General features: G+C 34.6%; 1 pseudogene across 1 annotated transcript; it reads left to right on the top strand.

Moving 5' to 3' along the window:
* The first annotated feature begins 265 nt into the window (after window positions 1-265).
* Window positions 266-2157, top strand: LOC308420727 (heat shock cognate 71 kDa protein-like; annotated as a pseudogene). The gene has a single exon. The product of its transcript is annotated as a heat shock cognate 71 kDa protein-like (transcript).
* Window positions 2158-26593: the final 24436 nt, after the last annotated feature.

The raw sequence follows: 26593 nt of genomic DNA, 5'->3' as shown, positions 1-26593 counted from the left end.
TGGGTAAATTTGACTCCTTTTGTTCTAGAGCTTTAACTTGTGGTATAAACCTGCTAGTGTGTGCTCTCTCCAGATTCAATTTGGAGGCACTCAGAGCTATGAGTTTTCTTCTTATCACTGCTTTCATTGTGTGTCCCATAAGCTTGGGTATGTGGTACCTCCTTTTTCATTAAATTTTAAAAAGTCACTCATTGAACGCGGAGCCAGCTCTCAGGTATTTGTGAACTCTTGCCATCAGCACAGTCGGGCCTACACACAAGCAACCATGTCTAAGGGACCTGCAGTTGGCATTGATCTTGGCACCACCTACTCTTGTGTGGGTGTCTTCCAGCATGGGAAGGTGGAAATCATTGCCAATGACCAGGGTAACTGCATCACACTGAGCTATGTTGCTTTCATTGACACAGAAAGATTAATTGGGGATGCAGCCAAGGACCAGGTTGCAATGAACTCCACCAACACAGTTTCTGATGCCAAACGTCTGATTGGACGTAGGTTTGATGATGCTGTTGTTCAGTCTGATGTGAAGCACTGGCCCTTCATGGTGGTGAATGATGCAGGCAGGCCCAAGGTCCAAGTCGAATACAAGGGGGAGACAAAAAGTTTCTACCCAGAGGAAGTTTCCTCTATGGTTCTGACAAACATGAAGGAACTTGCAGAAGCTTACCTTGGAAAGACTGTTACCAAAGCTGTGATCACAGTGCCAGCTTACTTCAATAACTCTCAGGGGCAGGCAACAAAAGATGCTGGAACTATTGCTGGCCTCAATGTACTTAGAATTATCAATGAACCAACCGCTGCTGCTATTGCTTAAGGTTAAGATAAGAAGGTTCTCGCTGAAAGGAATGTGTTGATTTTTGACTTGGGAGGTTGCACTTTTGATGTGTCAATCCTCAGTATTGAGGATGGAATTTTTGAAGTCAAATCAACAGCTGGGTGGAGAAGACTTTGACAACCGCATGGTCAACCATTTCATTGCTGAATTTAAGCGGAAGCACAAGAAGGACATCTGTGAGCAGGTAAAGCACACACTTTCCTCCAGCACCCAGGCCAGTATTGAGATTGATTCTCTCTATGAGGGAATTGACTTCTATACCTCCATTACCCGTGCTCGATTTAAGGAGTTGAATGCTGACCTGTTCCGTGGCACCCTGGACACTGTGGAAAAGGCCCTTCAAGATGCCAAACTAGACAAGATAGACAATAGATCCATGATATTGTCTTGGTGGGTGGTTCTAACAGAATCCCTAAGATTCAGAAACTTCTGCAAGACTTCTTCAATGGAAAAGAACTAAATTAGAGCATTAACCCAGATGAAGCTCTTGCCTATGGTGCAGCTGTCCAGGCAGCCATTCTATCTGGAGACAAGTCTTAGAATGTTCAGGATCTGCTGCTCTTGGATGTCACTCCTCTTTCCCTTGGTATTGAGACTGCTGGTGGAGTCATGACTGTCCTCATCAAGTAAAATACCACCATTCCCACCAAGCAGATACAGACTTTCACCACCTACTCTGACAACCAGCCCGGTGTACTCATCCAGGTGTATGAAGGTAAAAGGGCCATGACCAAGGACAACAACCTGCTTGGAAGGTTTGAGCTCACAGGCATACCTCCAGCACCCTGTGGGGTACCTCTGATTGAGGTTACTTTTGACATTGATGCCAATGGCATCCTCAATGTTTCTGCTGTAGATAAGAGCAGAGGAAAGGAGAACAAGATCACCATCACCAATGACAAGGGCCGCTTGAGTAAGGAGGATATTGAGCGCATGGTCCAAGAAGCTAAGAAGTACAAGGCTGAGGATGAGAAGCAGAGAGATAAGGTTTCCTCTAAGAATTCACTGAAGTCTTACCCCTTCAACATGAAAGCAACTGTTGAAGATGAGAAACTTCAAGGCAAGATTAATGATGAGGACAAACAGAAGATTCTTGACAAGTGTAATGAAGTCATCAGCTGGTGGATAAGAACTAGACTACAGAGAAGGAAGAATTTGAGCATCAGCAGGAAGAACTGGAGAAATTCTGCAATCCTATCATTACTGAGCTGTACCAGAGTGCTGGTGGCATGCCTGGAGGAATTCCCAGTGGCTTCCCTGGTGGTGGAGCTCCTCCATCTGGTGGTGCTTCTTCAGGCCCCACCATTGAAGAAGTGGATTAAGCCAGTCAAAGTAGAGGGTATAGCATTGTTCCACTGGGACCCAAAACAAGTAATATGGAATAATAAAACTATTTAAATTGGCACCAAAAATTCTAAAAAGTCTTTAATTTCTTACTTTCTTGACCAATTTATCATTGAGTGGAGTGTTGTTCAGCTTCCATGTGTATGTGGGCTTTCTGTTATTTTTGGTGTTATTGAAGGCTAATCTTAGTCCATGATGATCTGACAGGATGCACAAGATTATTTCACTATTCTTCTATCTGGTGAGGCCTATTTTGGATCATAAAATATGGTCAATTTTGTAGAATCACCATGAGGTGCTGAGAAGAAGGTTTTTTTTTTTTGTTTGTTTGTTTTAGGATGAAATGTTCTATAGATGTCTGTTAAATCTATTTGGATCATAATTTCTGTTCATTTCACTGTGTCTCTGTTTAGTTTCTGTTTCCATGATCTGTCTATTGATGAGAGTAGGGAACACTGTGTGCTTTGAGCTTAATAAGATTTCTTTTATGAAGGTAGGTGCCCTTGCATAGATATGCAGAATTTAAAGTTCATCTTGGTGAATTTTTTTTTCTTTGATGAGTGTGAAGTGTCATTCCTTATCTTCTTTGATAACTTTTGGTTGAAACTATATTTTACTAGATAGTAGAAGGGCTGTTGTTGATTGTTTCTTGAAACCATTTGCTTGGAAATTTTTTTGCACCCTTTTAATCTGTTCTCATCACTTAGCTGTGATTTCTGTGTGCAGTAAAATGTTGGCCTTTTTTATGTATCCAGTCTGTTAGTCTATGTGTTTTTATGTGGGAATTGTGTCCATTGATTTAAAGAGTTATTAAGGATCAATGATTGTTGTTTCCTGATATTTTTATTGTTAGATATGGAATTATGTTTGTGTGGCTGTCTTCTTTATGGTTAGTTGAAAGAAGATTCTTTATTGCTTTTTTTAGGGTGTATTTTTCCTTTTTTGTTGGACTTTCCCATCTATTATCCTTTGTAGGGCTGGATTTCTGCAAAAAGATTGTATAAATTTGGTTTTTTCATGGAATTTCTCTGTTTATGGTAATTCAGAGATTTGCTGTATATAGTAGGTTTGGCTGGCATTTGTGTTCTCTTAAGGCCTGGGTGGCATCTGCCCAGCAACTTCTGGCTTTCAGAGTCTATGGTGAGAAATCTGGTGTAATTGTTTTAGGTATGCCTTTATTTGTGACTTGACCTTTTCCCCTTACTGCTTTGAATATTCTTTCTTTGTTTATTGCATTTGGTGTTTTGAATACTTTCTAATGGTAGGTAGTTATTTATCTTCTTTTCTAATCTCCTTGGAGTTCTGTAAGTTTCTTGTGTGTTCATGATCAGTACTTTCTTTAGGTTAGGGATTTTTTTTTCTTTAATTTTGTTGAAGATATTTACTAGTCTTTTACATTGGGAATCTTTGCTCTTTTCATATCTATTACCCTTTTCACCCACTTAATCTACAACTAATAATATAATTATCATCACTATCAATAGAAATAATCAACTGTATTAGACTTTCCCCTAGTTTTTATTTAATATTAGTTTTCTTTTATATATCTTTAATATATAATATGTCACTCAAACATTTTATGAAATTTTCAGTTAGGGGCAAATTGTATAATCATATTCTTGTGTAGGCAAGAAATGTCCATGAGCATTGGGAAAACACATAAACAACTTAATAAATAGAATGTTCATTTTATTCTAATTTCAACAGGGGTACTAATTACCTATGTCTTGTTCATTTCATCCCATCAATATAGCAAGTACAGTGAAACCTAGAGAATACTAACCTTTATATCTCCCTAAAGTATCATTTTCTGCAAAGGTTCATATCACCTTCCACCTGTGATATCATGCAAGCACCAGTGTCTGTAATCATTATTCTTCCTTAGTTCTCCCATTTACACACCCTATGTATTTACTGACTTTTCATTTTCCTAGTCTAACATGTACTGATACACTCTATTTGTTCAAGCTTTATATTTTATTTCATTTTATTATATTTTTGTTATTAAGCCTAAGCCCATATTATTTGACTTTTTGTTATCCCATACATTTGGTATGATGGAGTATGTTTATCAATATTTCACCCTATGTTTATACTTAACAAGTGTTTTCACTTAATATTTCTTTTATCTATATTTTTTTTCAGTGAGTTGAAAGGTCAGATTGAACTTACTGTACTGATATCCTGCCTCTCTGATTTTATTTACCACTGGTACTTAGCACCACTGACTAAAACCTCAACACTACTAAACTCGCACACAAGGCACAAGCTACTTTTGAAGACATAAAAGTCATTAGCTCAATTGAAACATTATGAATATCATACTTTCAGTTTATAGTGTGAATTGCAATTTAAAATGTTCTTCTATGTGGAACTTGTCTAAAAACATCTTGAAATAGCTTGTATAGAAGATTATGTCTGTCTTGTTTTTTGTTGTCTGTATTTTTAAATATTTTCTTAAAACCACAGTTAACAAATAATAATTAGTATATTTTCAATACTTTAGCAAAATCTGAAATTTTTCTTAACCACCCAAACCAACTATTTATTTCTTATATTTAGGTAAATGCTTGAAGAATTTTTCCTCATAGCAAAAAATGTGTAGCTGAGGTTTAAACTACAAAATATATGTGTAGACTTTCTTTCAGTAAGATAAAAAAAAAATCACTGAAAATGTTAAAATTGATTTGATCAATATGCTAAATTTATGAATTTAAAAAACTATATCTTCTTAAATAGATATTTGATAATTTATTCTATATCTGTCCCTTTGCACAGATCTTGGTTCATTGCATATTTCTCAGGCTGTTTGTCATAAAAATTCATTTTATACTTGTATGTGGTAAAACATACAAAAGAAAATGTCCAAAACTAAAATAATTTCACATTAAGATGTGACAATTTTTACACAAAAATATTTGGTATAAAAGAATTTCTAATATAGAATATGAAATTGGGGTAATAATTTAATAGAATGTTTTCTATTACAATATTGTCTGAGCGTTATCTTTTATTCATTAACAGAATGCCAATAGGAAATAAAACTCACAAATTCATGCTCTAACTCTCTCCATCTTTAGAAGACATATGTTTATTTCAGCAGATGTTTATGCAGGTCCTCAATGTATTATCACAGTAACTAAAGTAATTAGTTACTTTACAACTCCTGGCCCATGTGTAAACTTTGGAACCCTTTATTTTTTTCGAGAACTAAAAAGTAGAAAAGAAGGTTGAACAGAGTTCTTGGTTTTATTGGGAGAAGACTTTTCTTTTAATCAAAAGCAAAAAGTAGGTTAAAACTACAATTATCTATTGTATTTTAATAACTTGAAAATAAAAATGCATAAGTCAAAGCCTAGTGGTACTAAACATCTAACTCATGTAAAATTGTGTTCTGTTGTTAGTAGAAAAGGTATATTTTGTTTTCCAAAACTTAAGTGTTTAACTTGTCCATTGAATATTGATAAATGAAAGTAAGCCAGTGGATAGCTAATTCCCTGCTGTGAGTGCAGATAGTAACCAGGTTATTACATAACTTCTCTTGTTTATTCTGTGCTCTAATATGGATATATTGTTAAAATAGTTTCTTAAAGACATATATAGATTTAAGCCTCAGTAAATACAATTGTATAATACAAGAGAATTGCTATATCCCCAGGAAGCAAATATGATTCTCTTAGATAATTCCATGACTAAAAAACATTTAGCTATTGTAGATATTACATATAAAAGTCACAGGGTAGAGTAGTGAAAATGAACCAGTAACATATATTATATGCAGATGTATGTACCAATATGTATGTGCATATGTATAAATTATATACATTGAAGATATATATATGTATATACATGCATATATTACGTATTACTTAGCAACAATTGCAAAGCACTCACAAATATTTGATGTTTGTTATCTAGTTACCAGTGCATTTGGTAAAACAAAGAACAACAAAAAATAAGACAATGACTAATGTGTCATTATATATAATTTAATGTGATCTGATTGCATATCTTTAGATATATTTTAAATTTATATATCAATACATAATCATTTGATATTAGTACATAACCTATAAATTTCATTTCTGTAAGTGACCTAGCATTCAATGCATATATTAAAATTATAGCTTAAGGACCAAGTGAGTTTTAGTAATGAAATTTTATGAGAAAGGTAATGCCATATAAAAACACCTAAGATATAATTGTTATATTACAACTTTATTTAAAGAAAAGAGATACATGTACAGATTTTTCAAAGCATTTTGGCAATTATATATATATATATATATATATATGTATATATATATATATATATATATATATATATATATATATAATAACAATTATATCTTAGCCTCTTTATATATTTGAACAAATACAGAAATGCTACAGTTTAAAGTATTGAAATATTAAATTTTGGATTCTATAAACATAATAGACCTTGTGTCATATGACATGTTGAAACTTCAAAACTGTTTCCTCGAAATATTGAAGCCTTTTCTACATATTAATGCAGGCTCTGAAATTCAAATGTAAAGTTTATGTGAATTTAAGCAAATAAAACACATGTTAAAAATTTTATGCAAAATATGCAATATATTCTTCTTACTTTGAAGATACTAAATTTTGTAAAATGATGTTAGATGGAAAAATACAAAACTGGAATTAAATCAATATTTAATCTTGCTCAATCTTAATCACTTAGTTCTCTTTCTTCTTTCTGAACAAGTGACTTGCCCCTACCCCTTCTCTACTGTCAATGACATCAAGGGGTCTGCACTTTCCAGGAAAATGTGCTTGTAACAAATTAAACCTTTATCAATCACCCTCTTAACTACTTTTTAATATACAAAACATTCACAAACCTCAGTAACACTGCCAAGACATGTGTATTAAGAATTTACAAACCGGAATTTTCTTCATGTGATATTATAGTATGTGGTTAATGTTTTGTATAACTTCAAAATTTATAAATTGTACTATAAAACAAAGAAAATATTAATAATGAAGTAAAACTCTTAAAATATTTTTATTTAATGTATAGATATAGAACTATAGAGTCAAAAACTTTAAAATTTTAACAGTAAACAAGATTGATAAAATCTCAGCCAGTGCTACTTAAATGATGTGCAATTAATCTAACTCATGACAATAATTGTTAAATGTACTTCATAATAGAATAGCTGTCACGACTTAATTACTATACTTTGGTAGTACTATGTTCTTAACATTAACTTCAGTGGATTTAATATGAAAAGAGTATATTGCAAGCATAAATGATCAAATCATTGTCAAATCGTTTGCTTGATTTCTCTTAAGAAGATTAAAAGAATATGTAAAATACAACTTTTCAGTGCTTAGAAGAGAAAGATGGCTAGAGTCTATCTTCTCTGCTGTGCCTAGGTCTAGTCTTGCCTACCTTTTTGTTTTACTATCTTTGTTTTCATTCTGTAGATTTTTATCATTGTACATGGGATCCATGAGATTTCATGTTTCCTTCATTCACTCCCAATTCTATATAAAAAATCAGTACTCCCAAGAGCTAACCTACCGATCAAACAGAACATGTAAAGGGATTACATGTGGTTGAAATTTTCTGTCTGAATTCTTGCAAATTTTTTATTGAATGAGTGTGCAGCATAAGCTGAACAGAAGGGAAATGCATCTCAATGAAAAGCCCATGCCAGTAAAACACAACCACAGCTGTGCTTGCTTACATCATGGTTTGAGCTCAAAAAGTTGCTGATCTAACTTGGAAGTCACTTTACTATATTATTCAAAAAATAATGTACCATAAGGTATTTCTTTCCTAAAATTTAACAAATTCATATTTAAAGACAAATATGTATGGGCCATGTCTCACTTCCAATATTTTGAAATATCAGATAACTATACTAAAGACTTTGGTTGTAAGCATAAACGTGTCTAGTCAGCATCCACAAAATTTTTATTAGTTGGATGTGTATGAAGTTTTGTTCTGCATGTATGTATATGAAATACATGTTATTCATACCCTGGATGTAGAGTTACATGTATACTTGGTCTATCATCATGTACTGGGACTGAAAACAAAGTCTTCAGAAAAGGCAACCTTTGCTCCTAACAGATAAAGTATCTATCCAGCCATATTGTAATATAAATGTAATTGATAAAGTAATTTTGGATTATCTTTAAAAAAGAGGCTTTGCAGACAAAGTTGGATATTTTACCAAGTTTGGTTTTATTTTTTACAACTTTATTTAAAGAAAAGAGATACATGTACAGATTTTTCAAAGCATTATGGCAATTATTTTAGAGGTTTGATAGCATGCATTGAAACCCACTAGTTACCAAAAGCATAAAGTACATGTAGAACAAAATGTAACATGGAAACAGTCAGAGTTTTCTTGGTGTGTAAAGATTAAACATAATAATTTTTAAATACTAAAAATTGCCACAGGGCTATATTTCTGGCTCTTAGATTATTAATGATTTAAGGACTAAATTTACCACACTCAGAGGAGGTGCTATACACTTATTTTTTTTCCTAAGAAGGACTGAGGCTTTCACTATTTGGCATTTGTTATTCTTGAGCTTCATATGGCCTGCAAGTTGTTTCTGGGGTGTTCAGAGCTTTCCGGGGACTAGTATGCATTTATCAGTGTCTGCATATTATGTCTGTTCTTTTGTGACTGGGTTATCTCAATCAAGATGATATTCTCGACAGATCAGCAGCACCTAAAGCTTTAAAGACTGTGCCTGATCCAGGGACCAGGAACAGAACTTTGAAACTTCTGTTTCCACCTGGCGGCGACTTCAGTGCACAGAACAGGGTGCAGTCCATCTGCCACAGGGAAGAGCAGCGCCTAAAGATTTAAAGACTGGTGAGTAGGAGACCTGGGCAGCCAGGGAGCAGAGAGATCTCAGCAAAGTGCACACTGTAAGCGCACCCCCAGCCCTGCATGATCCAGGGACCAGGAACAGAACTTTGGAACTTCTGTTTCCATCCGGCGACACTGAGGCATAGAACAGGGCTCTGCCTATCTGCGACCTAGACCAGTGAAGACCCAGGGACACACCAGATACAAGGGAAAGGCGAGAACAGAACACTGACAACAAAATGGCAAAAGGAAAGCAAAAGAGGATATTCCAAGGAAACCAAGACAACCTGGCAACTTCAGAACCCAGCAATCCCACAACAGCAAACATAGGAATGCCAAACACTCCAGAGAAAGAAGATGCAGACCTGAAATCACACATCAAAATGCTGATAGAGATACTTAAACAAAAACGGGAGGAAAAGCAAAAAAAAAAATCAGAAGCTTTTAAAGAGGAAGTAAGAAAAACACTCAAAGAACTCAAAGAACTAGTGGAAAACAAAACCAAAGAGATGAAGGAATGGAAGAGGGAATTTAAAATGGAAATTGACACAATAAAGAAATCACTAAAAGAGATAACCCTAGAGGTAGAACACCTAAAAAAGAAATCAGGAGTCACAGAAACAAGCATTTCCAATAGATTACAAGAGATGGAAGAGAGAATCACGGGGGCAGAAGATAACATTGTAAACAAAGACAAAACAACCAGAGAAGATGCAAAAACCAAAAAGCTCCTAACCCAAAATGTCCAGGAAATCCAGGACACAATGAGAAGACCGAACCTAAGGATAATAGGAATAGAAGAGGGAGAAGAATATCAACTAAGAGGCACAGTAAATATCTTCAACAAAATCGTAGAAGAAAACTTTTCTACCCTCAAAAATGAGATGACCATGAGCATAAAAGAAAGAAGCCTTCAGAACTCCGAATAGGTTTGTCCAGAAAAGAAATACCTCCCGACACATAATAGTCAAAACACCAAGTGCCCAAAGCAAAGAAAGAATACTAAAAGCAGTAAGGAAAAAAGGTCAGGTAACAATTAAAGGCAGGCCAATCAGAATCACACCCGATTTCTCAACAGAGTCTATGAAAGCTAGTAGAGCCTGGACAGACATCATGCACACCCTAAGAGAGCACAAGTGCCAGCCCAAACTGCTATACCCAGCAAAACTATCAATCACAATAGATGGAGAGATAAAGATATTTCAAGACAAATCAAAATTTACACAATATCTGACCACAAACCCAGCACTACAACGAATTATAGGTGGAAAACCCAATACAATGAGGGAAAATACAGCCAGTAAAAACAAGAAAACTCCTGAACAAGAAAACTAAAAGAAGAAAAGAAACAGACACAACTCAAACCACAAAAGCAATAATGGCAGGAAACAGAAACAACTATTCCTTGATATCTATTAACATAAATGGTCTCAACTCCCCAATAAAGAGACATAGGCTATCAGACTGGCTATATAAACAAAATCCAGCCTTTTGCTGCATACAGGAAACTCATCTCAGAGACAAAGACAGACACTGTCTCTGAGTTAAAGGGTGGGAAAAAAACTTCCAAGCAAACAGCCCCAAGAAGCAACCAAAAGTGGCTATTCTAATATTGAATAAAGTAAATTTCCAACCAAAAGTCATCAAAAAAGATAAGGAAGGACACTTTTTACTCATTACCAGGAAAATCTGTCAGGAGGAACTCTCAATCCTTAACATATATGCTCCAAATAAAAAATTACCCACATTCATAAAAGAACCCTACTAAAGCTCAAAAAATACATTTCACCCCACGCAATAATAGTGGGAGACTTTAATACCCCACTGTCACCAATGGACAGATCATGGAAACAGAAACTGAAAAAGGACACTGCAAAACTAGCAGAGTCTTTGAACCAACTAGAATTAATAGATATATACAGAACATATCATCCTAAAATAAAAGAATGCAACTTCTTCTCAGCACCCCATGGCACCTTCTCGAAAATTGACCACATAATTAGACAAAGAACGAGCCTCAATCGACATAAGAAGATTGAAATATTCTCATCCATCCTCTCAGATCACCTTGGTTTACGGCTGGTCTTTAACAACAACAAAGACAACAAAAAGCCCACATACACATGGAAACTAAACAACGCTCTGTTAAACGATAGCGGCGTCAAAGAAGAAATATAGAGAGAAATTAAGGATTTTCTAGAATTCAAGGAAAATAAAAACACAACATACCCAAACCTATGGGATGCAAGAAAGCTGTATTGAAAGGAAAACTCATAGCCCTAAGTGCTTCCAAAAAAAACTTGACAGAGCTTACATCAGCAACTTGACAGCACAGCTAAACGCCCTAGAACAAAAGGAAGCAGATATACCCAAGAAGAGTAGACAGCAAGAAATAATCAAAATTAGGGCAGAAATAGACCAAATAGGAACAAAAAGAACCATTGAAAAAATCAACAAAACCAAGAGTTGGTACTTTGAGAAAATCAACAAGATTGATAAACCCCTAGCCAGACTAAATAGAGGGCAAAGAGAGAGTATCAAAATTAACAAAATCAGAAAGGAATGTGGCGACATAACAGCTGAAACTGAGGAAATTCAAGAAATCATCAGATCCTACTACAAAAACTTATACTCCACAAAATTGGAAAATCTGGAGGAAATGGACAAATTCCTAGACAGATACAAGGTCCCAAATTTAAACCAGGACCAAGTAAACCATCTAAATAACCCTATAACACCTAAAGAAATAGAGAAGTCATGAAAAGCCTCCCAAACAAAAAAAGCCCAGGTCCAGACGGGTTCAGTGCAGAATTTTATCAGACATTTATTGTGGACATAACACCAATACTCTCCAAACTATTCCAGAAGATAGAATCAGATGGAATACTACCTAACTCATTTTTTGAGGCTACAATAACCAAAGTACCTAAACCACACAAAGACCCTACAAGGAAAGAGAACTTCAGACCAATCTCACTTGTGAACATTGATGCAAAAATACTCAATAAAATACTTGCAAACCGAAACCAAGAACACATCAAAACGATCATTCATCATGACCAAGTAGGCTTCATCTGTGCGATGCAGGGATGGTTTAATATATGCAAATCCATTAATGTAATCCACCATATAAACAAACTCAAAGAAGAAAACCACATGGTCATCTCACTAGATGCTGAGAAGGCATTTGACAAAATTCAACACCCCTTCATGTTAAAAGTCCTGGAAAGAACAGGAATCCAAGGTCCACACTTAAACATAATAAAAGCCATATACTGCAATCCAACAGCCAACATCCAACTTAATGGTGGAAACCTTGAAGCAATCCCACTAAAATCAGAAACTTGACAAGGCTGCCCACTCTCCCCTACCTATTTAACATAGTCCTGGAAGTCCTGGCTGGAGCAATTAGACAGCTAAAGGATGTCAAGGGGATACAAATCGGAAGGAAGAGATAAAAACATCACTTTTTGCCGATGACATGATAGTGTACTTAAGTGACTCCAAAAATTCCACCAGAGAAAGACTACAGCTGATAAATAAGTTCAGCAAAGTGGCTGGATACAAAATTAACTCTAACAAAAAAGTTGCCTTCCTATACTCAAAGGACAAACATGTGGAGAAAGAAATTAGGGAAAACGTACCCTTCACAATCGTCACAAAAACTATGAAATACCTTGGTGTGACTCTAAGTAATCAAGTGAAGGACCTGTATGACAAGAACTTCCAACCTCTAAAGAAGGAAATTGAGGATGATCTCAGAAAATAAAACGATCTTTCTTGCCCATGGATTGGAAAGATCATCATTTTAAAAATGGCCATCCTACCAAAAGCAATCTACAGATTCAACCCAATCCCCATCAAAATTCCATCACAGTTCTTCATGGAATTGGAAAGATCAATGTGTAATTTCATATGGAACAACAATAGACCCAGAATAGCGAAATCCATCCTCAACAACAAGAAAACATCTGCGGGAATCACTATCCCTGACCTCAAGCTATATTACAAGGCAATTGTGCTGAAAACTGCCTGGTACTGGTAAAGAAATAGGCATGTGGATCAATGGAATAGAATAGGAGATCCAGAAATGAGCCCTCATGTATATGGTCACCTGATTTTTGACAAAGGAGCCATAAACATTCAATGGAAAAAGGACAGCCTATTCAACAAATGGTGCTGGTCCAATTGGCACTCAGCATGCAAAAGAATGAAAATAGACCCTTTCTTATCTCCTTGTACAAAGCTCAAGTGTAAGTGGATCAAAGATCTCCACATTAAACCAGATACACTGAAAATATTAGATGAGAAAGTAGGGAAAACTTTAGAACATATAGGCACAGAAGAAAATTTTCTGAACAAAACACAAATGGCTCAAGCTCTAAGGTCAAAGATTAACAAATGGGACTTAATGAGATTGCAAAGTTTCTGTAAGGCAAAGGACATTGTCAAGAAAACAAAATGGCAGCCAACAGAATGGGAAAAGATATTTACCAACTCCACATCAGATAAAGGCCTAATTTCTAAGGTATACAAAGAACTGAAAAAGCTAGACACCAGAGAATCAAATAACCCTATTAAAAAATGTGGTACAGAACTAAACAAAACGTTCTCATTTGAAGAATATTGAATGGCTGAGAAATATCTGAGGAAGTGCTAGACATCCTTAGCCATCAGGGAAATGCAAATCAAAACAACCCTGAGATTCTACCTCACACCAGTCAGATTGGCCCAGATCCAAAACTCAGATGACAACAGATGCTGGCGAGGTTCCGGAGAAAAAGAAACACTTCTCCACTGTTGGTGGGGTTTCAAACTAATACAAGCACTCTGGAAATCAGTCTGTTGATTCTTCAGAAAATTGGACATAATACTACCTGAAGACCTAGCTATTCCACTTCTGGGCATATACCCCAAAGACACCTTAGTACACAACAAAGGTATATGCACCACAATGTTCGTAGCTGCTCTATTTATAATAGCCAGAAGCTGGAAAGAACCCAGATGCCCTTCAGAAGATGAATGGATACAAAAATTTTTGTACATTTACACAATGGAATACTACTCAGCCACCAGAAACAAGGACTTGACCAAATTCTTAAGAAAATGGCTGCATCTAGAGAATATCATTCTGAGTGAGATAACCCAGTCACAAAAGAACAGACAGAATATGCAGTCACTGATAATGGGATGCTAACCTTCAGAGGCTCACCCTGCCCCAGAAACAACTTACAGGCTGTAAGAAGTCCAAGAAATAAAGAAAACAAAACAAAACAAAAAAATTTTTCTACAACAAGAAAACTTTGACTATTTTTATGTTACATTTTGTTTTGCATGTACTTTGTGCTCATTGTAACTACTGGGTTTTCGATGCATACTGTCAAACCTTTAAAAAGATCAATACTGACTATTCATATAGATGTATGTAAAAATTATTTTAAAATCTGAAAAAAAAGTACTGACAAATATGTATTGTATAATTTTATGCAAAAAATGCTTAAAATCTGTACATTTATCTTTGTTTTGTAAAATAAAGATGTTTAAAAAAATACTTAGTAAATGCTAAATGTCACAAACCGAAAAAAAAAAAAAGATGATATTCTCTAGATGCATGGACAGATGACTCACCCTTTAAAGGCTAGTATCACAAGCAAAAATCTACCAAGTTTTTTTCTGTAAATTTTTTATAAAAATTTTCAGTTTTCAGTGGTAATAGGAAGAGTAAATGTTTCTGTCAGAATGAGATCTCAAATGACATGTCTGTCGTTAACGTGAATTTCCTCCTATGTAACACTGAATATTTACAATGAGCTTGCTTTGTTTTAAAGAACCTATAAACAATGAGTACTATCTGTAACTACTAAGAAGCACATTTCAACTTGGTTGCGAAATATGCTCTACAAACACACATAGATGTATTGGGGACTGGTCTTTGACACAGTGAGTCTTTGAGAAGTAAATGGATCTTAAAAAACCTGAGGAAATCATTAGATAAATTTTTTGTTTAATTTGTAATAGAATGTAATTATTGAAAGATGGTAAAATTGCGATGTGATTCTTAGTTTGAGGAACTGTGACCAGAGAAAGATGACCTAGAAAGACCTATTGTCAATTACGTTATACATGGTCTTTTATTTTCTATTATATGATATCATCAACTTCCTCTACCACACACTTCTACTCCTGTGATAAGTAACCAAACTGAATCCAGTTTTATATAAAACTGACATCCTGATTGGCACGCTGAGTCATGAAAGCCCTGATATGCTTGAGAAAACCAATGAGTGTACCACAAAAAACATGTTCCTAGGGATGTGTTCTATCCTTGAATGCTGATTGCTGGAAAATGTAACTATAACTTGGCACCAATATTTTGGCTTCTGTGGTTTATTTGCTGGCATTTCAAGTCTCTTCTCTGTCTCAAACAATCAGTAGTAGCATAATTGTAACAAACTTCACTTTTCTGCAGTACCATTGTACTTGAATTGTATTGGATGAAAGTGGACCTAAGAAAACTACCACAGTAAGTTCTGATTTTATGCAGAAATCAATGAAGTGTCTGAGTTTCAAGTATTTTTCATAGTGATTTGAAATAAGTAGTCAGACCTAGAAAATTTGTACCAGAACAGTAGAGTCATTGCTGGGGTGTCTGGTAATATTCATAATGTCCTGGGAGTCAATTGTGAAAGAATTGGTTAACAATAAAAGAGGTAAACTAAACGATCTTTAGATGTTCCAAAGCAGCTTCTGGATAACTGTGGTAATGATCAGAATATCAGAATGTTTGGAAGGAATGTGGACAGAACAGTCAGGACTCATGTGTTTTTCATAGAATAAGTTATCTTGTCAATTAATCCTAAAGATTACCATTGTCTTTATAGTATAAATATTGTTTATTTTCTTATTATCATTTTATGAGATAGAATATATCTATCCCAGAGTAAGAACTTGAGCCTTTCCTAAATTTTCTTCCTGGTTCTTCACCACAGAAATACAAAGTTAAACACAAGGCAAAACAGAAAAAAAAAAAGTTCTTTTGTTTTATTGCTTCTGTTATTTATGATTGTAGGAAAATAAAAAATGGAGAACATGAATTTTCTATTTATAAAATACTCATTTATAAATAGCTTATCTTAGCCTTTGTGGTCATAGTTTATTAGCTTGGAAAGCCTCAAGGTTGCCATAGATCTTTGATAGATGTTCAAGTGGCCTTCTAAGCATGCCTGCTGTGCACAGGTCAGAAGATGTCAATACTTAACTAGGCCAAGGTTTGAAAAGCAGACTTACACTCATCATATGCCATTGTAATTAGTGAATATACTGCAATTCTTAAAGCTGACTGCAATGCAAATTGACACTTACCTTTAGAAAACAATTGAGCATTTGTATATAATACTTTAAGTAATGCATGTAAGAAATTAAGCCAGTCTTAACCCAAAAGGCCAACATTTTCAGAAGTTTCACTCTGAAAAGTAACCTATAGTTGTGATTTTATCAATTTCCCTCCTGGCCAATTCATGGAATAGCAGTAATCAATCACAATTGTTTTATAGGATTGAGTAGCTGGTACTATGTCACAACAAATAGATTAAACTCTCCCAGAAGAAATCACCGACATTATTAGGACTAATGACATCTAAGATCCTAAGTAAGAGAGCCCTTTTCATTTACCCTTCAAGCAAAAGTCTTAATTTTGAAAACAACAAATCTTATTCAATTATTTCCAAAGAAAACATTATAAATTTTGGGGATTATTCCATACATAGCTCTTTGCTTCAGTATTATCAAATTGAATTGAAGCTTTAAAATATAATGGCGAATCTATTTCCAATGTCTCACTGTCTATATCTTATCACATTTGCTTCTTTTCTTTTAATGTAGTAAATGTGTTTTATGGAATGTACCAACCTAGATTCTTAAAACATTAACATACACCAAATTATAATCGATACTGGCTATTAGAAGACAGATAATTGATGGTAAAAAGAAAGGTGTTGGGATAATACTATGAGATATTCACATATATTGAGGGAAGCGAAGAGCTTGGGGTTAAATGGTAGACTAAGGGTAGAAGTAGAAAAGCCTGAAGCTCTGCAGATAATGAACCACGAGGCTTACCATTAGCTATGAGATAATAGAATGAGATGGACAAGAGGAAGGACATGGGTACTCACCAGTAATTGTAGGCAGGTCAGCTGCTGCCAGTCCCATGAGAAATGTGTAAAACACACTGTTATTTCCCATATCTTTGCTTTTAGTCTAGCTGATATAATAGTCTTAATTAAAATTGAAGAGGCAATTTAACAAGAGGCTTCTACCTAAAACAGCACTCCAAAACATACTATGAAAAAGAAGTAAGGATTCTTGGATACCTGTGTATGAGGTATCCAAGAAAACTTGCAGTTATTTTGGTGGATGTGATAGTGTTAAATCTGCATAGTAAAGCTACAAGATAGTCACGTACACGTAACCACAGAATGTAGCCTGATTAACATCAAGCCAGACACTTACAAATCTGGAGCATGCTATTGCTAGCCAAAAAAGTAATACCTATTAAATAGTCAAGGTCAATAATTAACAACTGTGGGTATGAATTTATTATGAATGAAAATCAAAAGACACAATGATAACATTATATGGTTAATTTGTTGTTGGTTTTATAGACCAAAAATCATATTTCAAATAAAAACATAGTACTACCTCATCAAAACATGATATTTCAAAAAATAAATAGAATTAAACATTAAAGGAAGAATAACATCATCTGAACTCTCTCACATATAACTTTACTGAACCATAACTTCTCTGTGATGTTTATAATGCAATTGGAAAAAAAAAAAAAGAAACCTTACTTGAGAATCAGAAGTTCAGTCATTGAAGACATTTAAAATAAATGTTGTATGTTCTATAAATAATGATGCTTATCATTCTAGTCTAAATGTAAAATCTCTGCAGTAGGCCCATATGTTTGTTCATCAAAGTGTTTTACAACTAGACGTTCTTTTTGGAAGGTTGTGTGAACATTAAGAAGTGGATTCCTACTAGAGGAAGTAGGATACTGAGAGCAGGCTTTGAGGTTTTATAGGTCCCACTCCCTTTCCAATTTCTGCACCTATTTGATCAACTAAAACTTTTTCTGCAATGTCTTCCCCTGCTTGATGGACTAGAGTCCTTCAAACTATGATACAAAGTAAGCTCTTCTTCATTGTTGCTATTGTGTAAGATTTGGTGATAGCAACAAGAAACAAAGCTTGTACACTGTGATGCAACAAAAAAATCCACTGACAAGCACATATGTGCAGCCCTGCCTCATGCAAGATAACCCAAAAGTACCTCACAAATAATGTACCCTTGTTAAAAGATATATGACTATGGATACATTGTCTAAAATCGATAATCATTATATAGAGTGTAAATGTGCCTGTGGTTCACAATATATTAACTTGAAAACTAAATTACATAAGTGTTTGTTTTCCTTTCCTTTTCCCTTCCTTTTCTTTTATTTCCTTTCCTTTCCTCTCTTTTCATTTCCTTTCCTTTCCTTTCTTTTCCTATTTCTTATTCTTTGCTTTTCCTGTCTTCTTTCTTACTTCTATCTTTACTTCTTTCTTTCTTTTTTCTTTCTTTCTTTCTTTTTCTTTCTTTCTTTCTTTTTTTTCTTTCTTTCTTTCTCTTTCTTTCTTTCTTTCTTTCTTTCTTTTTCTTCTTTTTCTGTCTTTTAAAAATAGTTTTAGAATGTTTCAGTGCTGTCTGTAACATTGTCAAACAATGATGCTGACTGTGTCTAATTGGTCAAGCAGTTCTGTTTGCTGGAGCTTGTGAAATACAGGCTGGACTACACATACATTGTCAACTAGCATAAAGGACTGGGAGATTGCGATGACTCTTCTCTGTTATCAAATTGAATACATGTGGAGTTAACTAAAACCAAACCAGTCAGGACAAAATAAAATCATGGAGAAATTATCTAGATCATATAATGTGAAATTAAATGTCCTTCCCAAAATGTGAATCATGTGAAGTTAGAACACCCAACCTAAATGTTACACCATCTTGTAGCAGCCTATTTTTATAACATGAAAGAAGGAGGATTTTTGTCAAAAACAATATATGTAATATTTAATATATTTAAAAAATATATTAATAAATAAAATATATATGTATGCATATATATTAGAGGTAGCCTCAGTCTATTAGTTCTATACACCTGAAGAACAATTAATAATAACAGCTCATATTATTGCCCACAAATAGTTATTTAAATTTGTTATTTAAGTTTGTGTTGAAAAGTTATTAAGTTGCTATCAAAATAAGAGAAATGAGAATTAAAATAAGAAGTAATGAGTAATAAACAAACAACCAAAGCAAATATCTATGAAGAAAAGTGAACAAATGATTTGTAACTTTTTCATTTTATATCTTACTATTTGACCCATTCTTTGTTACCCCTATCAAAATCCTTCATCCCTTCACCCAACCCTTCTTCACTGAGAGGTTGGAAGTCCCTGGGTATGCCTCCATCCTAGTACATCAAGTTTAAGTACATCACAGATGAATCTAGGAATATCCTCTCTCAGTGATGCAGGAAAGACATCCCAGCTAAAATAACATGTAACTCTATGCAACAGCTATGGGAATAGGGCCTGTTCTCCAGGTGTCCAGTAGTCATATGAAGACCAGTCTGTACATCTGCTACATAAATGTAGGGAAGCCTAAGTGCAGAAATGTGCGTTCTTGGTTAGTGGTCCAGTCTCTGAGAACTAGAAGTGTCCAGGTTAATTGATAAACAAACTAACTAACCAACTAGCTAACAAATGCAAGTAACTGTGAAGAGAAAGGGACAAGTGTCTTTTGTCCTAAAATGGCAATGGACATTAGTCCATCCAGTGAAAACCAGTTTAAAGCTTTGACATAAACCTAAAATTATAATTACAGATGATGCACTTCCATCACTTCTAGTTCTGTGATTAAATGATTCAGGCAGTTAAACCCAGAAAAGCTTATATAACTGTTTATTGAAACATGATTGATAACACTCCATTATTGAATGAATTTATAAACACTCACTAGATGGATGAACAAAATGTGGCTAAGTACAATATGTAGGCTTTCTCTTTTGCCATAGAAGATTTCTTTTTTTCATTTCACGTGTATCACTTTCCAGGTTTCCCCTCCATTACCCCTATCACATCCCGTCTTTCCCTGCTTTAATGAGGGTGCTCCAGACTTACCCATTTACTACTACATCACCAAACTAGCATCCATTTATTTGTAGAAAAAATACAACTGGTGGTCATCAGGTAAAACACAGCAGTTCATACATGTAGACAAGCATCATGACACATTTTATATGGGTACATAAAATTATGTTCAAATAGTATTTTTCGTAAAATATTTACATGATAGAGAGTATTTATATATGGAAGCAGGAGTGATACTGTACAGAACAGTTGTCAAACTATTTTGTAGTGACCCACAACCATCAAATTATATTATTGCTACCTCATAACTGTAATTTTGCTAGTGTTATGAATTGTAACATAACAAATCACATCTGTGTAATCACTTGTTTATTCCCTGGACAAAACTAGTATCACACAACCTAATATGAATGTCTATTTTTCTTACAAACTTATTCAAAAAGGAGAGATACATGTACTGATTTTTAAGAGCATTTTGGCATTATATGAATATATTTTTGTCAATACTTGATTCTTTGAAAGGTTTGATAGTATGCATTGAAATCTTACTAGTTACCATAAGCATGAAGTACATGTACAAATGATCATAACATGGAAAAAGTCAAAGTTTTCTTGGTATGTATAGATTAAACATAATGATTTTTGAATACAAAAATTTGCCACAAGGTGATATTCTTAGCTATTGAATTATTAATGATTTAAGGTCTAGGTGTACCACTCTCTGAGAGAGTGCTATACACTTATATTTTTTCCAAGAAGGACTGAGGCTTTCACTTTTTGGCCTTTTTTGTTTGTTTGTTTGTTTGTCTGTCTGTTTGTTTTGAGGTTCCTATAGCCTGTAAGTTGTTTCTGGGGTATTCAGAGCCTTCTGGGGCTAGTATCCAATTATCAGTGACTGCATATTATGTCTGTTCTTTTGTGACTGGGTTACCTCACTCAGGATGATATTCTCTAGATGCATCCATTTTCCTAAAAAAATTATAAAGACAATGTTTTTAATAGCTGAGTAGTACTCCATTGTGTAAATATACCACAATTTTTGTATCCATTCATCCACTGAAGTACATCTGGGTTCTTTCCAGCTTCTGGCTATTATAAATAGGGCTTCTATGTATATCGTGGAGCATGTGTCCTTACTGTTTGTTGGAGCATCTCTGGAATATATGTCCAGGAGTGGAATAGTTGGGTTTTCAGGTAGGACTATGTCCAATTTTCTGAGGAACTGGCAGATTGATTTCCAGAGTGGTTGTACCAGCTTATCACCCTACCAAGAGAAAAGGGGTGTTCTTATTCTCTGGATCCTTGTGAGCATCTGCTGTAATATGAGATTTTGATCTTAGCCATTCTGACTGGTGTGAGGTGGAATTTAAGGGTTGTTTTGATTTGCATTCCCGTGATGAATAGGGATGTAGAACACTTTCTTAGATGCTTCTCAGCCATTCAATATTCCTTAATTGAGAATTCTTTGTTTCTCTTTGTACCTCATTTTTTAATAAGATTGATTGATTCTCTGGCATCTAAATTCTTGAGTTCTTTGTATATACTGGCTGTTAGACCTCCATCAGATGTGGAACTGGTAAGAAACTTTTCCCAACCTGTTGGCTGTGATTTTGTTTTCTTGACAGTGTCCTTAGCCTTATAGAAACTTTGCAATCTCCTTGAGTCCCATTTCTTGATCCTTGGTGTTAGAGCACAAACCATTGGTGCTCTGTTCAGGAAAATTTCCCCTGTACCTATGTATTCTAAGGTTTCCCCTTCTTTCTCTTCTAATAGGTTCCATGTACCAGGTTTAATGTGGAGATCTTTGATCCACTTGCACTTGAGCTTTGTACAAGGAGATAAGAAAGGGTCTACTTTCATTCTTCTACATGCTGAGGGTCAGTTGAGTCAACACCATTTGTTAAAGAGGCTGTACTTTTTCCAATGAATGTTTTCAACTCCTTTGTCATAGATCAAGTGACCATATGTGTGAGAGTTCATTTCAGGATCTTCTATTATGTTTCATTGATCTACTTGCCTTCCTTTGTACCAGTACCATGAGTTTTTTTAACACAATTGCCTTGTAATATAGCTTGAGGTCAGGGATGGTTATTCCCACATATGTTTTCTTGTTGTTGAGAATAGATTTCCATATTCTAGGTTTTCTTTGTTATTCCAGATGAATTTGCTAATTGCTCTTCCCAACTCTAAGAAGAACTGAGTTGGAATTTTGATGGGGATTGCATTGAATCTGAAGAATGCTTTTGGTAAACTGGCCATTTTTACACTGTTGATTCTTCCCCTCCATGATCTTGGGAGATCTTTTCATCTTCTGAGATCTTCTGCAATTTCTGTCTTCAGAGATTTGAAGTTTTTTTCATACAGATCCTTCACTTGCTTAGTTAGAGTCACACCAAGGTATTTCATATTGTTTGTGAATACTGTGAAGGGTATCTTTTTCCTAAATTCTTTCTCAGCTTGTTTGTCTTTTGAGTAGAGTAAGGCTACTGATTTATTTCAGTTAATTTTATATCCAGCTACTTTTCTGAAGTTGTTTATCATCTGTAATGTACTGTGGTGGAATTTTTGTGGTCACTTAACTATACTATCTTGTCATCTTCAAATAGTGGTATTTTTACTTCTTTCTTTCTGATTTGTATCTGTTTGATTTTCTTTTGCAGTCTAATTGCTCCGGCCAGGATTTCTAGTTCTACGTTGAATAGGTAGGTGGAGAGTGGGCAGCCTTGTCTAGTCACTGATTTTAGTGGGATTGCTTCACGTTTCTCCAAATTTTAGTTTGATCTTGGCTATTGGTTTGCTGTATATTACTTTTACTATTTTTAAGTATGGGTCTTGGATTCATGCTCTTTGCAAGCCTCTTAACATGAAGGGGTGTTGAATTTTGTCAATTGGTTTCTCAGCTTCTAGTTAGATGACCATGTGTTTTTTTTCTTTGAGTTTGTCTATAAGGTGGGTTACATTGACGGATTTCCATATATTAAAACATCCATGCCTCCCAGGGATGAAGCCTACTTGATAATGGTGAATGATTGTTTTGACAGGTTTTTGGATTCATTTTGCAAGTATTTTGTTGAGTATTTTTGCATCAATCTTCATAAACGAGATTGGTCTCAAGTTCTCTTTCCTTATAGAGTCTTTATTTCGTTTAGGAATGAGAGTTATTGTGGCTTCCAAGAATAAATATCTGATTATTTCTTCAATTTTTTCAGTTTTAGTTGTTGTGTCTCCACCTTCATTTCTGATTTTGTTAATTTGGATACTCTCTCTTCGCTCTCTAGTTAGTTTGGTATATCAATCTTGTTAATTTTTTCAAAGAACCAGCTCTTGCTTTTTTTTTTTTTTTTTTTTTTTTTTTTGATTCTTTGAATGGTTCTTTTTGTTTCTCTTTGGATAATTTCTTCTCTGAGTTTGGTTATTTCTTGCTGTCTACTCCTCTTGGGTGTATCTGCTTCATTTTGTTCTATAGCTTTCAACTCTGCTGTCAAGTTGCTAGAGCATGTTCTCTCCAGTTTCCTTTTGGAGGCACTCAGAGCTATGAGTTTACCTCTTAGTACTGCTTTCATTGAATCACATAGGTTTATGTATGTTGTACTTTCATTTTCATTATATTCTAGAAAATCTTTAACTTCTTCCTTTATTTCTTTTTTTTTGTGTGTTGCCTTTTTGTTGTTTTTGTTATTAATAAAGACCAGCCTTAGTCCATGGTAATCTGATAGGATGCATGGGAGTATTGCAATATTCTTATATCTATTGAGGCTTATTTTGTGACAGACTATATGGTCAATTTTGGAGAAGGTATAGTGAGTTGTTGACAAAATGGTATATTCTTTTTTTTTTTTTAAGATAAAATGTGCTGTAGATGTCTGTTAGTTCCAATTGTTTCATAACCTCTGCTAGTTTCACTGCATTTCTGTTCAGTTTCTGCTTCCATGATCTGTGTCCATTTATGAGAGTAGGGTGTTGAGGTCTCCCACTATTTTTGTGTGTGGTGCAATGTATTTTTTGAGCTTTAGTAGGATTTTTTTTATGAGTACGGGTGCTCTTGTACTTTGAGCATATATGTTAAGGATTGAGAGTTCCTCTTGACAAATTTTCTCTGTAATGAGCAAAAAGTGTCCGTCCTTATCTTTTTTGATAACTTTTGGTTGAAGATCTACTTTATTCGATATTAGAATGACTACTCCAACTTCTTTCTTGTGGCCACTTTCTTGGAAGTTATTTTTCCTGCCTTTTACTTTGAGATAGTGTCTGTCTTTGTCTCTAGGATAAGTTTCCTGTATTCATCAGTATGCTGGATTCTGTTTATGTATCTAGTGTGATAGTCAATGTTTCCTTATTAGGGAATTGAGTCCATTTATGTTAACAGATATTAAGGAATAGTGACTGCTATTTCCTGCTATTTTTGCTTTTAGAGGTAGAAATAGGTCTGTGTGATTTCATTCTTTTGCTTTTCTTGCTTGGTTATTTTCATGATTTTTTCTAGGATGAAGTTTCCCTCCTTGTATTGGGTTTTCCATTAATTATTATTTGTAGGTCTGGATTTGTGTTCAGATATTGTGTAAATTGAGTTTTTATTTTCCTGGAATACCTTGGTCTCTCCATCTATGGTGATTGAGAGTTTGCTGGATATAGTAATCTGAGCTAACATTTGTGTTCTCTTAGGGTCTATATGATGTCTGTCCAAAATCTCATTGCTTTTATAGTCTCTGTTGAAAAGTCAGGTGTATTTCTGATTGGTCTGTATTTATATGCTACATGACTTTTTTCCCTTACTGATTTTTTTTATTCTTTCTTTGTTTTGAACACTTGTTGCTTTGGTTATTATGTTTTGGGAAGAGTTTCTTAATATGCATATCCCTAGCAAACAGAAAATATCACACTCTTATTTGCTTTGTACCATTTAACTTAGTTTTGTGTTCTGATATCATTTAAATATGTTTTTAGTTTTTACTCCTGAAGTTTAGGATCTCTAAGCAGTTACAAATGGTAGCACTATAGCAGCTTCCTTACATTTGGAAGGTCTGTTTTTATTATCTCATTAATCTAAAATACATCATTCTTGTATGATCCCATCAAATATAGAAAAACAGAAAACAAATCATATGAATAACTTTAATTTGCATCCACTTTATTCTCTTGCACTACATTCTTGTGTATCATTATCTTTTTTTAAACGACTTTATTTTACAAAACAAAGATAAATGTACAGATTTTAAACATTTTTTGCTTAAAATTATACATTATTGTCAGTACTATTTTTTCAGACGTTAAAATAATTTTTACATAAAACCATGTGAATATATTTTTTTAGTCAGTACTTGATATTTTTCAAGGGCTTGACAGTATGCATTGAAAACCTAATAGTTACAATGAGAGTAAAGTACATGCAAAACAAAACGCAACATGGAAATAGTCAAAGTCTTCTTGTTTTGTAAATATATGTATATTTTTTTGTTTTCTTTATTTCTTGGACTTCATACAGTCTGTGAGTTGTTTCTGGGGGGGTGCAAGCCTCTGGGGTTAGCATCCCACTATCAGTGACTGCATATTATGTCTGTTCTTTTGTGACTGGGTTATCTCACTCAGGATGATATTCTCTAGATGCAGCCATTTTCTTAAGAATTTGGTTAAGTCATTGTTTCTGGTAGCTGAGTAGTATTCCCTTGTGTATATGTACCACATTTTTTGTATCCATTCATCTTCTGAAGGACATCTGGGTTCTTTCCAGCTTCTGGCTATTATAAATAGAGCCGCTATGAACATTGTGGTGCATATACCTTTGTTGTGTATTAAAGTGTCTCTGGGGTATATGCCCAGAAGTGGAATAGCTGGGTCTTCAGGTAGTACTATATCCAATTTTCTGAGGTATCGCCAGACAGATTTCCAGAGTGGTTGTATTAGCTTGCAACCCCACCAACAGTGGCGAAGTGTTCCTCTTTCTCTACAGCCTAGCCACCATCTGCTGTCATCTGAGTTTTGGATCTTGGCCAATCTGACTGGTGTGAGGTGTTATCTCAGGGTTGTTTTAATTTGCATTTCCCTGATGGCTAAAAATGTCTAGCACTTCCTCAGGTGTTTCTAGGCCATTCGGTGTTCCTCAACTGAAAACGTTTTGTTTAGCTCTGTACCCCATTTTTTAATAGGGTTATTTGATTCTCTGGTGTCTAGCTTTTTGAGTTCCTTGTACACCTTGGATATTAGGCCTCTATCTGATGTGGTGTTGGTAAAGATCTTTTTCCATTCTGTTGTCTGTCGTTTTGTTTTCGTGACAATGTCCTTAGCCTTACAGAAACTTTGCAATCTCATTAAGTCCCATTTGTTAATCTTTGACCTTAGAGCTTGAGCCATTGGTG

The sequence above is a fragment of the Micromys minutus genome (assembly GCF_963924665.1).
Source record: "Micromys minutus genome assembly, chromosome: 5".
Taxonomy (NCBI): Eukaryota; Metazoa; Chordata; class Mammalia; order Rodentia; family Muridae; genus Micromys; species Micromys minutus.
This window is presented reverse-complemented; position numbering and strand designations above follow the sequence as displayed.